A 14,003-nucleotide genomic window follows, 5' to 3' on the forward strand; every position below is an offset into this window, starting at 1 on the left:
CTTTGCAAGACAAAAACGTCTTGCGAGTGTTCCGATTTTTTTCGCTTTCCCCCCTTTTTCTAAGACGCTAATAGCCTTTTAGCCGCTAAGCCTTTAATAGCCGCTAATCCGCTAATAGGGTTGCTTTGCAAGACGAAAAAACCGCTAGACGAAGAGACTCGCAGAACGGATTATTTTCGTCTTGCGAGGCACCACTGTACTATAAACAGCTGCTAAGGATACTAAAGCAAGTAACACCTTTTATGATGCTATTTTAGGAAAGAAGCATTGCTGTTCTAAGTCTGCTCTTTCTTGCCTCTTTTCTCCATATTTAAATCCAGCTCCTACTTCCCTTCCTGGGTGAAAAAAGCAGCCGTTCCAAACACAGAATAGGCCCTCCATTTTTCCTGGCTAAACCACCCAAAAGAATATTCCCTCAATTGTGCTACATTATTATAACTCCTTTCATCACTAATTCAAATACAGACAATAGAGAAGAGGAAGACAGGTGGCTCTTTGGCACCAAGAGGGCAGGACTGAACTAGTCTAGGAGACCAAGTTAACCACCAGGAAATTCACAGCACAGAGGTACTAGTTTCAGTTCTGCAGGATCATCACCCTTTTTAAGGTGTAAGTGAATTGTAAACACAGACTTGAGGCTGACCTTAAAACTGTTTACCTGCAAGCTAAGAAGGAAGATGTACCGAACCAAAACAGTTTCATGCTTAGTTCAATACTTAGCAATACTCCTCAAACTTCCCATGATCCCCTGAATCCCAGAGCTCACTGCAGTCAGACCTGAAATAGCAAGTGACTCTTTTAGAACGCTCAACACTTTTTGAAGAAAATGGGTCACTATTGTTGCTGCAATTTCTTTCACAAACAGCAGCAATGTAAGACAGAATTATTTGTTGTTGTTTTTTAAGTATGCAATTCCAAGAACGCAACCCTGCCCCAGCTTCCATTTCCTCACAAGCCCAAACACAGGAGAGAGACAACGCAGGGAAGGTATAAGGGCAACAAGCAGAGTGGTAACTATTCACAGGTCTTGTCCTCAAGTAACCTCCTCTAGCTCCTTAGGTGGTGCCATTGCTTATAGAGACCCTTCAGGTATCAATGATTTCTTAAAAGGGGGGCATAATTGAAGCTGACCCTAACATACCCTGTTAGGTTGTTTGAGGGAGGAAGCAGCGATGGAAAAATCCCCTTTCAGAGGGTCATACCAAAGACCCTCACATGCACCTACAGGGTGATACAATCAGATCAGGCGGAAGAGTTGAGACCACACTGCAAGCAGATTGGGGGGGGGGAGAGAGAAACTCAAGTATCAGGAGACCCTTTTCTAGGAAGCAAGGGTGGGAGACAGGTTGGCAACTGCTCCTACTGGGAAAGCAGCCAACGCTGGTCCAAGTGAAGAAAGGCACCAAACCCAGGGAAAGGGATCATCAACCTCCCAAAATAAAACTAGAGGGGTTGTGGGGGTGAAGAGAGGAGGCTGGCTGGCTTTGGTCCCTGGCATAGCAGGGATACTGAAAGGCAGAAGCTGTCCCAGGGCCTGGTATCCATCATTTCGCCTTTATCCCGGGGAATGGGGACTGGGGGGGGGGGCATTTTCCCTGAACTTTTCCTTTCCTCTCCACAGTGAGAGTTCCTGCTGCCACGCTCCCCCTCCTTCTCCATTGCCAACATGACGGTGCACTGGGGTGGGGCAGTCTGCGAACTTCTCTTGCCCCCTGGGGAGAAAACAAAAGGTTTCTGGGGCTGGAGGAGAGAAGGGCATGAGAGCTTCCTGTAGGGTGGGGTCCTCACCACCACTTCCACCTCAAAACGGAGCAAATAGTCGTGAAAAGATGGGGGGGGGGAGTAGAGCAAGAGAGAGTGAGAAACAACTCAGCAACTTTCCAGGAGTTTTTAAGCTTTATTTGTCCCGACCCCTGACTCTCTTGGGAGCGTGTGTGTTACGGGGCGGGGGGCGGGGAGAAAGGGACCCCCAGGGCCCACGCGCCAACTTCCCCACCACCACACACCCACTTTCCCCTCAAAAAACGTTTCGGGAAGCCCGCGCGTGGCCGACACGGGAGGGAAACTCCAGCAACCCCCCCTCCACCGTCCGCCTTCCCCTCACAACAGGAGTGGGGGCACCCTTCTCCCTCAGCCCCCCCTCTCCATGGGCGGTATTCACACGCACTCACAGGCGGTGGGGGGCCATTTTCCCTCTCACGTTTTCACTTCAGGGGGGGGAGTGAGGGCCCCACCGCCCTCGCGAGTTAAAAGGGGGCGAGGGAACCTTCTAGGCCGCCCCCTCCTCCTTTAAGCGGAGCTGGGGGGGGAGTCTGTCGTCGTCTCCGGTCTCCCCCCCTCCCCCCCCCCATTGGCCCCTGAGGGGAGGCTGAGAGGCTGCGCGCGCCTGTTCCTTCCTTTCTCTCCCTCCCCCCCCCACACGGACTAATATATTAGCCCCCCCCCGGTCTGTCTTTCTTTCTTTCCCCCGTGAAGGGAGGGGAGCCCGCCGAATCCGCCTCTCCCCCGCCCGCGGTCGCGCGCTCGTTACCTGCCAATGTGTTCACAAAGCGGCGGCGGCGGCAGCGGCGCCCACCACTGTCACGTGACTCCTCGGCTCTGCCCTCCCCTCGCCTCGCCCCCGCGTTCCCGCGCGCGCGCGCCCGCTCTCTCTCTCTCTCTCTGTCTCTCCCTTGCGGCCTGCGCAGCCCCGCCCTCACCACGTGACGCGGCCGCAGGCGCGCGCTCGCTCTCGCCGGCCCCCCGCGCGTGCGCCGTACGGCGGGCGGCAGCCTCACGCCGCTTCCCCTTTTCACGCACGCACGCACGCACGCATGCACGCACAACGACGACCCCCGCCAATCACGCCGGCTCCTTCCCTCCCACGTGATCGCAGCAAGGGGAGAGGGAAAGAGAGAGAGAGAGAAAGGCTCTCGTAAGAAGCTTCTTTTCTGCTGCCGCTCTCCTCTCCCCACGTGACTCTTACCTCCGGAGGAGATGGAGGAGGAGCCGGGCTACGTCCGCTCGCACGTGACCTCCAGCGGCACTTCAATTACGGTTAGAAGGAGAGCGAGAGAGAGAGAGAGAGAGAGTGCGCGTGTGGCGTAGTCGCTGCGGGCCTCATACGTCACCATGAGTGGGCGCGGCCTGGGAGGGGGCGTGTCGGAGATGAAAGGGTGACGTCGCCGCCCCGCCGTGGGTTATATTCGCTATGGAATACTTAAAAGTCCTTAAAGAGGCAAGCAGCGAAGTTTGTTGCTGTTCCATATTATAATATATTAATATATATATTATATTTTTATATTTATATATAATATATATATAATATATAATATAATATATATATAATATATATATAATATATATAATATTGAAATATATTAATATATTAATATATATAATTATATATATATAATATATATTTATATATTTATATATAATATCAGCCACCCTCCACAACAACCCATGAAACAAACAGTACATAACATATCAGACAGGATCCTCACCTCAACTGAAACCAAAGTACTCTCCAAAGGTTTCAACTTTGCAGTCGCCCCGAGACGCATCCCCACGGAAAACATCATATGCGGAGTCGAAGCTAGCCTAACCAAAATCAACCCAGATGAAGCCAATAAAATCAGACTTGAAGTCACCAACATCCTCTGCTCCAGCAAACCACCCAGAAGCAATTTACACAAAGAAGAACAGAAAGCACTCACCAACCTGAGGAAAGACAACAACATAATCATTCTCCCAGCAGACAAAGGTAATGCCACTGTTGTGATGAACACATCGGACTACCAAGCAAAACTATCAAATCTACTCCAAGACCCTACCTACCAACCTATAAAAACAGATCCCACCACCTATCTGGAAAAAACCACCAAATCCAAAATAAAAGCCTCTCCTATCAGTGAAGAAATCCAGCTAAGAATCATCCCCAGAGAAAAATCATCCAGATGCCCCAAACTCTACGGTCTCCCCAAGATACACAAAGAAGGAACACCACTCAGACCAATAGTCAGCTCCATAGGCTCACCTCTACAAAATCTCGCTAAATTTCTCGCTAAGCAACTTCAGCCCTATGCAGAATCTATCGCTTCACACGTTACAAACTCCTTCCAGTTCATAGAAACAATAAAGAAGCAAAACCTACATCCCGATGACCTACTTGTGAGCTTCGATGTTGTATCTCTCTTCACACAAGTGCCCATTAATGAAGCCTTGACAGCCATTCAAAACAAATACAATCCCCCCGAATACATCCTGGACCTGACCAACCACTGCCTAACCAACACGTACTTCATCCACAATGGACAAAGATACAAACAGATAGAAGGAGCACCTATGGGATCACCCCTCTCACCGGTCATCGCAAATCTGTACATGGAACACTTTGAAACCAATGCTTTAGACAAGTCAGAACACAAACCCAAACTTTGGCTCAGATATGTTGACGACACCTTTGTAATTTGGCCACACGGGAAGGAAAAACTAGATAGCTTCCTCACACATCTCAACAGCCTACACCCCAAAATACAATTCACTATGGAAATAGAAGCCAACAACCAACTTCCCTTCCTTGACGTCCTAATCTACAAAAAACCTGATGGCTCCCTAGGACACACTATCTACCGGAAAAAAACACACACCAACCGCTACTTACATGCACAATCACACCACCACCCTGCACAAATAAACTCCGTAGCCAAGACTCTCATCTCCAGAACCAAACGCCTGGCTGACAAAGACCACTTGACAACTGAGTTACAGAATCTCTCAAATGTGTTAATCGCCAACGGATACCAGCAAAACAGGGTTACGAAGCTAATCCAAAAAGAAACACCCCCCAAAAACCAAGACACAGAAGAAAACAATGGCATGGCCCTCCTTCCTTATATCAAGGGCACTACAGATAAAATTAGCAAAATCCTCCATAAACACAATATCAAAACAGCCTTTTGCACCAACCAAAAAATAGCCAATATCCTCAGAAACCCAAAAGATAAAATCCAGTTAGAAAACCAAGGGGTCTATGAAATACCCTGCAAAGTCTGCCCAGCCACGTACATTGGACAAACAAACAGACGAATAAATGCACGTATCGCAGAACACAAGAATGCCGTCAAAAAAGAAGAAAAAACTTCCTCTCTTTACCAACACATGAAAGAAACAGGACACGAAATTAATTTTGCAGATTCCAAATTGCTCTTTAACATGGAACATCACCACAAGAGAATAATCATGGAAGCCATCGAGATAGAGAAACACCCTCACAACATGAACAAGCGTGACGACACGTCCCGCCTGCCAGACATCTGGAAATTAGCCCTCCCCACAAAAACCGACACCAGAACCAGAGGCACACAGAACGCCATCTCCAATCAACCACACCAGACCCAAACCCAGACCCTCTCCACAGATAAATTACAGACACCATCCAGTAGCCAAACCATAGTGGCACCTCCGGATGCTGCACCCCCCTGCAATCCCTACACAGATCTGGCTGGCACAGGGCACAAAACCACAGCTCGCCCCTATACACGAAGCCAAGCCAGAGCACAACTAAGTGCAGTACAGCCATCTTCTCAGAAAAACTCTTTACAAGGTCAAGAGGTCAAGACACGAAAGCTTTAGCAACTAATCCACACCTAATGACCCTCCTAAGTGGTACTCAGAATATCACTCAAGTAATCACTCAAGATATCCCTCAAGTAATTAATGAACAAAAGAAGAAAAGGCACATTAACCTAGGAACTTCCTCTCTGCCCAGAACGTTGGAGGCTATACACCACACCCCCTCAACAGTATTTATAGGAACTCAAACACTGAGATCCTGCTCTGTTCTAGTAACAAGAAGCCGAAAGCACCAGCCTGAAGATGACGAGTGAGACCTCGTCGAAACGTCGCCTAGACACCCCAACTCTTACACGGGAAGACACCCGAAGACACCAAAACCTACAATATTAAAGTATTATATATATTTTTCTTTTTCCTTTCTCCTCCTGTGATGAGGCTGCATTTCAATATTTTAATGTTTCAATATTTTAATGTTGCATTTTAATCTTGTTTTTAAGTTGTATTCATCCTACTTGTTTTTATTATTGCTTGTTAGCTGCCCTGAGCCCAGCCTTGGCTGGGGAGGGCGGGGTATAAATAAAAATTATTATTATTATATTATATTATATGCTTTATGCAATATGAACTTGATATATAAATGTAGACTAATATAAACATATAATATAAGGTAACATAAAGCAGTCCTTAGTTGTTTCGATCTTTTTATTGACTGAGTAACAGCTAAGTAAAGGTACCCCTGCCCGTACGGGCCAGTCGTGTCCGACTCTAGGGTTGTGCGCCCATCTCGCTTAAGAGGCCGGGGGCCAGCGCTGTCCGCAGACACTTCCGGGTCACGTGGCCAGCGTGACGAAGCTGCTCCGGCGAACCGGCACCAGCGCAGCACACCTTCCACATGTGCAGTGTTCAGGGGCTGCCCCACCACACCCTCCAGAGCCAATTTAAGGGGACGCTGAGTGAGTAGAGACGAGGAAACCCCATTGCACTAGCAGAAGTCCTTGCGTTGCACTTCCGCAGATGGGTTTGGTTAAGTGAGGCCCGGCCTTTCTGCTTTCAAAGCACATACACGCTCCATTACCAAGCTATGGATCTTGTGTCTCTTCACTCTGTACACACCCTGTTCTTTTGCTCCATGATGTGCGAAGGAGACCCAAGCTGATCGAGACGCAGGCCTAAATGAGCCGGGCTCCACTCGTTTGCATTGTCTCTGTACCAGGGAGGGGGAATAATTGCAGGTCTCAGAGCCGCTTTGCCACAAACAAGTGCCTGTGCTCTCTTAATCTGTGCACTGCTAATGACTATTATTAGCATCTTCTAATTGTGACTTGGCATCCCCCTTCTAATGAAGATGGCTTGTTGGCAACCAGCACCCAGCAACAAAGATAGAAGCTGAAGAGGAGAGTGCTTCATCACGCTGGTGGGAGCTGCGGTTGGGGGTCACTTGTCCATGTCGCAGCATCACTACCTCCTGGAAAAGGTGAATCAGGGCTGCCACTTTCCAGGACAAAAGCCCTATAGCTCCTTGATTCCCTAAGAACTTTGGAGCAGAGAGGAATTCTGCACAGGCCAAATTTTGTGCAAGACTTCTACAAAAGACAGGTGGCCAGTTTATGCTAAAAGTTGAGTCACGTATGGGTGATGTAACAGCAAACTGGCAGCATATCAATTATTTTATTCCTTTTTTTGAGGGGTGCCATTTCCTTTTAAAAACAATAATTAGACAGCCCTGTGAATTTTAATTATTAGGGGCTATGAAACTGATTTTGGGTGTGCTCCAGGTATTGGAAGGAAGAGTGCAGTCTTAACAAAAGTCATTTTTTAAATTGTTTGACATAGCAAATGTGATGCATAGATTTGTATATGCATATGTATAGGGTGTCTCGGAGAGGCCTAGACCTGGTACTTTTGTGGAGCAAAACTGGCAGCAGTTTCAGATGCCTTTAGGCTGATACTAGAGAGACACGATTCGAATGTGACGTTGCAAATCCCAAAAGGGATTCACTAATAAATCCAACTTCTGCTGAGTTGTTGTTGATTTTTTTCTTTACTCCAAACACCAGCACATCAACCTTTCCTTCCTCATGAGTAAAACAGAATCTGGGAGGAGCTGCCTACAGCTACACGTTAGGGATGCATTGTGATGCTTTGTTGTAAGCCCAACTCGTATTTTGCTTAATGCTACAAAGAGGATTATGCTGAGCGATAGCTGAGCAATCAGAAAATGATATTATTACAGGCCTCACACAGCTTACTTAGCCCATTTGGACTATGATCCTACAACTGGAATTCTAAAGAATCTCCCCCTATAGCTTTGGCCACTGTTGGAATTCCTGATCTATGATTGCAGTCATGGGATTTTTGTTCATCGCATGACAGTGTGTGTTTTGACTCCAGAGTGGGAAGTGATGGAGACAGGATGTTTGTGTTACTGTGTTCCGTGAAGTGGGACTATTGCAGTGCTCCATGTGTGTTTATATGTAAATAAAGTAGATTAGCCAAAATGCTGAGTTGCTGAGGTCTCTTATGCAACTGCACAAACTCTGCGGACCTCTAAGTGTGCCGGTGTCAGTTGGCATCAGTCGCTGTGATGTTTGGGCTGAAGAAAGCTTTTGAAGCTCCCAGACGATCGACCAGGAGAGAGGTAACATGCCAGTCAGGCATGTGTCTCTGCCACGGTCCTACTCGAGTGTAGGCTGAATTCCTGACAGCCACATCCCTTTGCAAAATCCTTTTCAGATGCTATGCATAGCTGCAGCAAGCAAGCATGGGTTTGACTGGGTGCAAAGGACTGTCATGCCTGAAGCCACCCTCTCTGTTTGTATGCTGTGTGGGCAGCAGCCTGCCAAGCAGAGGTAAGGAACTCCATGTGCACCTTCGCTCATCAGCAGAAGCAGACAGTTGCCTGCCCACACTGGTGCCAAAGTGAGTCACCGCTTCGCTTCTTGCTGGTACGAAGGAGCCACCTGCCCAACCCAGTGTGAATGATGGGTTTTAGCAGCCTAGGAGACAGAGAAGTGGATCTCTCAGCCTCTTCCATATAGAGCTGACACCTTTTTGCCCAGCAAAAGCTCTGTGCCTTTTACATTTGCACTACAGGCCATAATCCAATAAGTGTGACATTCACCGTATTTTTCGCTCTATAAGACGCACCAAACCATAAGACGCACCTGGTTTTTGGAAGAGGAAAACAAGAAAAAAAATATTCTGAATCCCAGAAGCCAAGACAGCAAGCGGAATCAGCAGCGATCCCACTTGCTGTCCTGGCTTATGCGATAGCCGCGCACAGCCTCTCCCAGGCTGGGGAGGCTGCGCGCGGCTAAGCAAGAGCTTGTCGGGGCTGGAGGGGGAAGCCCGGGCTGCTCTGTCAGTACCTGGGGTTTTGCCTGCCAGACCCAAAGAGCGGCTCAGGAGTGCACATCTGCGTGCAGCCTGCCCGCTGCTCCCGGGGCTGGAGGGGGAAGCCCCGGCTGCTCTGCCGGCACCCGGGCTTTTCCCCGCCAGCCCCAAAGAACAGCTCAGGAGCATGCCACACTCTGGGAGTTAAGCTACAGGGACCACATATTCGCTCCATAAGACGCACAGACATTTCCCCTTAGTTTTTAAGAGGAAAACATGTGTCTTATGGAGCGAAAAATACGGTATGCACGCAGCCAAGAAAAATGGCACAGGTTGAAGGTCTGTATTTTAGCACTCAAGCCTGCCTAGATGGTAAGACCAGCCTCTGCAGACCCAGTTTTAGGCCTCTCTGTTTGATGGAAGGCAGGCAGTAACTGCAGACCTGGCCTTCTCTATTCTGGTGCCCTGCTTCTGAAATTTGCACACACCCCCCCCCCAACAAAAAGATATGTCAGGCACCAACTTTCTCAGATAAAAAACTCATATTATTATTTTTGCCAAGGCCATTCAGGCGTTTTAACGTGCAAGTTTTATTTCACACTGGGTTTTATTCTGCTCTGCTGCAATTTATTTTATTGTGTTTCTTTTTTTTAAGAGCATACAATAATAATTCGATGCCATCCACATCTTCTAGTATAGTACTGTATGGCCAGCATGCTTCTTGGGAAATTCGTAGAGAAACAGGTGAAAAAAAGCACTTGGGATCACGGTGCAAATACACTTTATTGAGATACCCATACTAAGATGCAGAAATGTTTTCCCTCACCAGATTTCAGTTCACACTACTTCAATTACTCAAGGGAGAGGTGAGTAGGGGGAGAAACAAAAAACAAACTGCACTTGAGAACAATGACTCTATAGAGCAGCCTTTCTCGGCCTTTTTTAAAAGACATCTGAAGGCAGCCCTGTTTAGGGAAGTTTTTAATATTTAATGCTGTATTGTTTTTAACACTCGATTGGGAGCCACCCAGAGTGGCTGGGGAAACTCAGCCAGATAGGTGGGGTATAAATAATAAATTATTATTATTACTATTCCATCCCCAGATGTTGTTGGACTACAACTCCCATCGTCCCCAACTATCAAGACCAGCGGTCAGGGATGATGGGAGTTGTAGTCCAACAACAGCTGGGGAACCAAGGTTGAGAAAGGCTGCTATAAAGCAAGCCACAGTAGAAAGGATTCGGTTGACTTTTGGGGGTTAGTAGCATGTGCAACAGGGACGCGGGTGGCACTGTGGGTCAAACTTCAGAGCTTAGGACTTGCCGATCAGAAGGTTGGCGGTTCGAATCCCCGAGATGGAGTGAGCACCCGTTGCTCGGTCACCTAGCACTTCGAAAGCACGTCAGAGTGCAAGTAGATAAATAGGTACTGCTCCGGCGGGAAGGTAAACGGCATTTCCGTGCGCTGCTCTGCTTCGCCAGAAGCGGCTTAGTCATGCTGGCCACATGACCCAGAAGCTGTACGCCGGCTCCCTCGGCCAATAAAGCGAGATGAGCGCCGCAACCCCAGAGTCGGTCACGACTGGACCTAATGGTCAGGAGTCATTTACCTTTAACTGGGCAACTGGGAGAGGACAAAATGTGTTTTTGAGCAAACATGCCCTTAGCAAACCTCTAGGAAGCATTGCGGCTGTACCCATGGAAATGTACAAAGCTGTCTGGAAGTGAACCAACCCTAGGTTGTATCCAAACTAAATTCACGGTGCAAGGAAGGAAAGTAGAAGGCACTGCATTACAACTCCCATCATTCCTGCTATGCTGGTGAGAAGCCACGGGTGTTTAAAGTTGTGCATGCTCTGGTTATCTCCCGCTTGGACTACTGCAATGTGCTCTACGTGGGGCTACCTTTGAAGGTGACCCGGAAACTGCAACTAATCCAGAATGCGGCAGCTAGACTGGTGACTGGGAGCAGCCGCAGAGACCATATAACACTGGTTTTGAAAGACCTACACTGGCTCCCAGTAAGTTTCCGAGCACAATTCAAAGTGTTGGTGCTGACCTTTAAAGCCCCAAACGGCCTCGGTCCAGTATATCTGAAAGAGCATTTCCACCCCCATCGTTCTGCCCGCACACTGAGGTCCAGCTCCGAGGGCCTTCCGGCGGTTCCCTCCCTGCGAGAAGCAAAGCTACAGGGAACCAGGCAGAGGGCCTTCTCGGTAGTGGCGCCCTCCCTGTGGAACGCCCTCCCACCAGATGTCAGAGAAAAACAACTACCATACTTTTAGAAGACATCTGAAGGCAGCCCTGTTTAGGGAAGCTTTTAATGTTTGATGCATTACTGTATTTTAATATTTTGTTGGAAGCTGCCCAGAGTGGCTGGGGAAGCCCAGCCATATGGGTGGGGTATAAATAATAATAATAATAATAATAATTTCACGTGTCCCAGGCAGGTGCATATTCTTATTGGGTTGTCTTTGTTTTATTTTTATTATGTATCTTTTATATTGTCATTTTATGTTGAGAACTGCCCTGAGATCTATAGGTACAGGGTGGTATGCAGATTTTAATAGTAAGAAGCTGTTCCAGCAGTGTAAAAGCCATGCTTAGTTTTGACCACCTCTACATACAAGTTACCCACTCCAGGAACCTATTGTTTCTGTCACATGCAAACACAGGAAGCCGCCTGGTTAGACCATTGCTCTCTTTAGTTCAGGATTGTCCAGAGATTGACCGCAGCTCTCCAGGGCCTCAAACAGCAAAGTTTTCTCCAACCACACCTGGAGATATATCAGGGATTGAACTTGGGGACTCTTGCATGCATCACATGTGTTTTATCACTCAGCTACAGACCTTACTTTGGAAAGCACCAAACAGCCAGTTTAATGTGATCCTGGAAAACAAAGACTGACTGATATGGGGCATATCGTGCTTTCAAATATAGAAGGCAGCAGAAGCAATTCTGGCTTTATTAGTCATTAGTTTACCGCCATCCCACTCCACTCACTGCTTTAATGCAGCAACACTTCCAAGTCGTCTTCTGCGCATCCCATAGCATTGGTTCCTCACGCAGTCCACCGGCTTCCAAGAGGATTAAAAATGCAAACTGCATGCAATTTCAAATACGCAGTTTCCAAATTATATATTGTCAAGGGCTATTCTATTTTTTGTAACTGTGATGTTACCTCTCTCTCAAGCCTGCATGTCAGTTCAAAGCCAGGTTTTTCCAGAAGCTTCTGAAAACTCTGCAAATCTCTCTCTCTCTCTCTCTCTCTCTCTCTCTCTCTCTCTCTCTGTGTGTGTGTGTGTGTGTCTCCATCACAGATGTACAGAGAAAGCTTTTGAGGAAATAAAAAGACTTTGCTTTAGACTATCTGCCTAATAAACCATCTGTTTGGATTGAATAAGCATCTATTTGGACCCAAGCAGTGCAGTTTGCAAACCACCATCCGGAAATAAAGAGGTGCACCACCGTCCCCTCAACAAGTTAAGCGTGGCAGCGGAAAAACTCGCACTTCAGACAAATCCACACATTTGATTTTATACACCACTCTTGAACATCAAATTAAAAAAGTTACAATTCACTGAACAGGTTGGTTGCAGCTTAGAACATTTCATTATCATTATATATATATATGTATATTTTAGAAAAAGAGACAAAACAATATCCAGATGAAAGACTGTGACAAACAGCAAATCCTGTTGTAGGCAGCTTTGCAAAGATCAAGGTACCGTAGGAGAAAGGCACGTTAACCTCTGATTGGTCCTGTGTGCTGTCATTTGGATGAAAATTGTAGTGACATATAACCCTGAGACTGTGGGAGGCTATGAGCAAGAGTTGACCAGGTGCACAGGCCCATTTTTAAAAGTACAAGTTTAAGGAGGCTTAAGATCCAGCACCCAGATGATGACATTCATTTCACCTCAAGGGAATGGAAGGAAACGGCATTCTTTGTGAAAGGCTGGGAAGGACACTACAGTCTCCAAAGCTGCTGGGATTATGTCTCAGAAACACCCCACTTGGTTTGACTTACGAGCGGACTCACAATTTTCCCAGGGTATGTATCTAACAGTGTAGCTTACCTGACACTCAGGTATCCATCAGTGGAATTTAGGGGGCGGGGCCTCCCCTAAATCTGCTCTAGAGGAGCCCTGACTGCTGTGCAACGAATTTAATAGGCATAGTGTAGGGTTGAAAGGGGAATTACAAAAAAAAAACACCAAAACCAAACCCTGCTTCAGGTCTGCTCCACTGATAGATGTTTTACCACCAATTGAGCACCGCCACTGGACCCAACCCTATGTCTAAGATGTTGGAAGCAGAAAGTTCAAAACATGCCATACAGATGGCAGACCCTTTGCAAACTGGTATATCCGTTATAGATGTTAGCTGGGGGTCCAACCCTGGCTAAGACCTCCTATTGACCATGTTTCATTAGCAGGCCCATCTTTGCGACACATCATCTGTGAAACAGCCCTCAGTGTTTCCTGTGTGTCCAGGCACTTAAGAGTGGAAATGATTTTTTGGAAAATGTTTTATTCGGGGAAGGGGGGCAGTTATTCAACGAACTCTCATAAATGTATGAACAAAGGCCCTTGCAGCCATGTGCCTATAGAGTGTGTTTACATGTACACATGTAAAACTGTACCATTCATGTTTATGACTATGTTTATGACGAAGGGACGCAGACCTAGGAGCTGGCGCTGACAGGAAGCATCACATCGTGTGTCTGGCTCACTGTGGTTTTTTGCTTTTCTTAAATTTTATTAATCTAGGTTTTCAAGATAGCCTGCAAAAGAGAACCACAAAACAAATATAAAACGGATCAAAAACATCGCTGTTAAAATGGCTGCCCTGGAACACATGATGCAGCCTCAATGTCTGGAGGCATAAGCTCTTCTTGCGGCCTCCGCTTTTCTCAATCGTAAGATGGAAGATGAAATAAGGACTTAACAAGGATCTCAACATTTGACACCACAGGTGCTTTTAGAAGTTCTCTCCCCCTTTTGTAGGAAAGAATCTCAGATCGTAAGTGGAATGAGAGAAGCTAATGTTACCATGAAATATGCTTTCTTCAGGCTCCAGACCAAAGTCCAGGAGCACAGTTGCATTT

The 14,003-nt window shown here is 47.1% G+C and overlaps 1 long non-coding RNA gene across 1 annotated transcript; it reads left to right on the forward strand.

Moving 5' to 3' along the window:
* The first annotated feature begins 2,896 nt into the window (after positions 1-2,896).
* Positions 2,897-13,109, forward strand: LOC308597444. The gene is made up of 2 exons (XR_014012992.1): positions 2,897-3,036; positions 12,214-13,109. It is a non-coding gene; the product is annotated as an uncharacterized lncRNA (long non-coding RNA).
* The last annotated feature ends 894 nt before the right edge of the window (positions 13,110-14,003 follow it).

Source organism: Podarcis bocagei, assembly GCF_964188305.1.
Source record: "Podarcis bocagei genome assembly, chromosome: 11".
Classification (NCBI taxonomy): Eukaryota; Metazoa; Chordata; class Lepidosauria; order Squamata; family Lacertidae; genus Podarcis; species Podarcis bocagei.